We start from the raw sequence: 3,906 nt of genomic DNA, 5'->3' as shown, positions 1-3,906 counted from the left end.
AAAAAAAAAAATTTGAAAAAAAAAAAAAGAAAATTGTAACAAAAAAAAAAAAGCATTTCATATATAAAGAAAACTATACTATATAAAAAAGACCGTTAAAAAAATAAAAAATAAAAAAAATCTCCGAACAGTTCATAGAGATGAATTCATCTTTGCGAACTGTACGAAGAGATCACTTTTCCCTCTGCACTCTCCGCACAGTGCGGAGTTTTCAAAAAAAATTTCTCTAACAATAACAAATTAAAACAGCAAACTAAAAACTAAACATAATTATTGTATAAAAAAAATAAGTATAAATTTTGGTTGTTCAAACTACTAATAAAAAAAATTAGTAAGCTGATTTCTCACAAAGAGTTCTGAACCATCTCTTTATGGCACCTGATTTTTTTTATTTTTTATTTTTTGATCAAAACAAATACAAGTACCCAAAAAGTATAAACACCACTAAATATCAACCCGTTAAAATGAAGGTCCTTAAACGTCGATCTGTAGAATGAAGTTGCACTTCATACATCAGATTTTTTAGTTGAGGATTCTCAATGCACGTCTACTTTCTCTTTCTTTCACAGGCTCGCATATTTTTAAACCAATCACCAACATTTTTTTCAGAAATAACAAGATTGTGTAACGATAAGGTGGAGACTATATGTAGAATTTCTATATTATTTTTCCTCCATCAAATATGCATCGAAGAAAATCAACCTCTGTATATGTAGGTATCCAACGTTGCTGTCTTCTCATGCCAACAGCAAGCTTAAATGCCAAAAAAAAAAAAAAAGAGAGAGAGAGAATCAAAGATGAAGTGAGAATATCTGAAATGTGGTCCAATAAAAACAGAATTCACCAAAATGAAAAAAAAAAATTAAAAATGAAGATATCAATAAAAAGGAAAATAAGGAGTATGGTCGTGGAAGTACGGTTAACATGGTTGTCGACATGGTCGCAACAAAGAATTTTTTTTTTTAAAATAGGGAAAATATAGTGAACAGTAAAATAGGATTGCTTTACTATTGTATCTACAGTTGCATCCTATTCACCTTTTTATTAGAAGTTAGATAATACAAAGCTATTTTTTGTGGCCTCCCAAGTAGAATAGCACAATACTTTAATTGATTAGTGTTCTTGGTGTGTGAATCTAAATTGTTAAAGACCATTTTGTTATTAAAATAATTTCTTTTGGAGTTTAAATTTATTAATATGTAATTAAATTAATTATTGACTTTAATTTAGATTAAAATTTTAATTTTAATTTGTACCAAAGATGGGCTTGATGGGAATTAAAATTAGAATTTTAGTAGATTTTGATAGAAATCAATGAAATGTGTAGTTCAAAAGTTGTAGGACCGATAAAATATATGATGAAATAAATTGCTGACTTTGACTTAAGTTAAAATCTAGATTTTAATTGGTACCAAACATGGACTTATTAAATTCTAGCTATCTAACATATATAGATATTGTAATTTTTCTTCGATTATTTCCATTATTGTTTTTAAGTCAATTTTCTTTATAATTCACAGATAAAAAATAAAATATAAATTCCCCTTTTATCCTCAAACAAAAATGCTATGAACTTATACCTCATTAATCTTAAGAGAAGGTAGATTATCAGCCCAAGAAAACTATGTAGATCACTAGACTTTTCTTCATTTAATCGAAAGTGGAGAGCGGAACTTGACGTTTGGACATAAGCATATTTAGCAGCTGTGATTTAGCCAATTCTACCAGCGATAATAGTTGCAATTAGAAGATAAGCCATTTCTTATGTCCTTCTCATCTCTCTCTCTCTCTCTCTAGTTGTTTAATTGCAAGGCATATAAATATTATTTGTTTGAGCTTATTGGTCGTTGAGTTAGTTCCCTCGATATACAAAATGAAAGGTTTTGACAAGACATGCTTGTTATTCTTCAAACATCCAATAACTTTCTAGATATAGATGGGTGAGTGATTACTACGTTTTTAAGCAGCTTATGTATGAGTTTTCAAGCACAACACATAGAGTTGGTTGAATGATTGATCCGAAAAAAGTTGACGACAACGGAATGTGGAGCTCATGCCTCTTTAAACAACTCTTCTTCTCTTCTTTTGTGTGTCACACAGTAAGATCGGCCACCACATTTTCTTGATGGTCTATCTTATGGAAGGTTTTATTGATTGATACTTTGAAAAGAGAAAATTCATGCTATCGATGCAAAAATGATGTGGAGATTTATACAAATCATCTCCAAAATATGTTGGCATCTTTATAATTCCTTTCACCACTTTGTGAATAACAATTTAAGAACATGTACTATGCTTAAAAAGTAAGTCTTAACTTATTTTCTATTTTGTCTAAAATATTTTTTAAAGTTAGTTTTCTTTGTTAACAATAATAAACACTCTAGGTGTCTTGATTTATTAATAACGGAAGTAAAATATAAGAGAATAAAAGTAAAACCTACCCTTAGGGGCGAATCCAGCATCAACCTTCAGTTAGGGCGAAGGTTGAATTTGACCGTTGATCATCGTCCGTTGACAATCAATGATCGTAAAAGCCCAGTCTGGTCGGTGGCCCGAGACTTCTTTGTGTTATTTAACAACTCGAGTGATCAACTAGTAGCGGCAGCGGGACTAGAAGCACAACTCGAACTAGGAGAACTAGGTATAGACTTTCGTTTCGGTTAAAAAAATCGTTCCATAATCTACAAAATGCCCCAATTTAATTTTCAATTAGAGTTGATTAAAAATTCAACAATTCAACCATTTATTAACCATCATAAAAACTTTCCAACTTCCCACCATTTATTAAAAGCCCCAAATTTCGTTATCAAACCCGTTTCTCCCACTACGGCATTACTTATTTACTTTCCAGTTTCCACCATTTATTGAAAGCCATAAACACTTCATACAAACTTAAATCACAATAAAACAAATTCATAAAAACTTAAATCAAAACTCAAAAGGACGAAAGTCACGAGATTATTTACAGATAAAATTTAAAAATACCGCAAATCTCTAAACCGCTCAACTGAAAACATCACAATAAAACCAATTCCAACAAAATCCCCAAATAAGCTGTAAGCCTAAGCTGAAGCAATTCAAAAATCAAAACCCTAAAAATTAATACCTAATTAGGCAGAGAGAGAGAGAGCGCATAACAAACTACTAAAAAAAAAACAATAATTAAACATAAACAATAAACATGCCCCAATTTAACGTATGAAAATTGAAATTGAAATGATAATGATATCACAAATTCACATATCACAATCGTACCAGTTGGAAGTTGGCAGTTGCAGACGCCTTTGCGTACTTGCGGGCTTGCGGAGTGGGGACTTCAGATTCAGCACACCGTTCATGCTCGTCGCTCACCGATAAGGAATTGGATTTAGGGGAAAGGGCCAACTGATTTTGAAATCGCCTACGAAATCAGGAGCGCTGTGCGGAGTTGGAGTGGACTATCAAACTGGAATTGGACCTCTGTCTGGTAATAATCTAGTTTTTTTTATCTATTTAGGCAATTGGGCTTCTGAATTTGGGCCAGCCTAATTAAAAAAAGGCCCAAAAGTCCAAAACAGAATTCAGCATCACAGGCAGAATCAGAGCCAGCAACCAACATGGGCGAATTGGCGATGTCTGTCGATCTGCAACTGGCATCACAGACCCGACGGAGGTTCCAGCGAATACAGCTAAGGCGGCCCCCTAGCTGGTCACCCTCTAAATCTGCCACGGTTACCCTTTCAAAATGGGATAGTACGATGAAAAGTTAAAGAATTAAATTTTATGTTCCCTAGCCATAATTACCATAAGAAATTTTACTTTTAACTATGAAATTCTTTTACTTTGAAAATTTTTCCATGACCCTTTTTCGACGAAACTACCTAACATTATGACATTTGATGACAAAAAAATCATAGGAAAATGAGT

At 32.3% G+C, this 3,906-nt stretch overlaps 1 long non-coding RNA gene across 1 annotated transcript; it reads right to left on the bottom strand.

The window, feature by feature from the left end:
- Positions 1–702: 702 nt before the first annotated feature.
- Positions 703–3,443, bottom strand: LOC111391355. Its single transcript, XR_002702100.1, has 3 exons — positions 3,256–3,443; positions 2,442–2,681; positions 703–753 (listed from the first exon to the last, which is right to left on the bottom strand). It is a non-coding gene; the product is annotated as an uncharacterized LOC111391355 (long non-coding RNA).
- Between the last annotated feature and the right edge of the window lie 463 nt (positions 3,444–3,906).

This window comes from Olea europaea, unplaced genomic scaffold (assembly GCF_002742605.1).
Source record: "Olea europaea var. sylvestris unplaced genomic scaffold, O_europaea_v1 scaffold7820, whole genome shotgun sequence".
NCBI classification, from domain to species: domain Eukaryota; kingdom Viridiplantae; phylum Streptophyta; class Magnoliopsida; order Lamiales; family Oleaceae; genus Olea; species Olea europaea.
The sequence above is the reverse complement of the archived record's forward strand: the minus strand, read 5'-3'. Positions and strand labels throughout refer to the sequence as shown.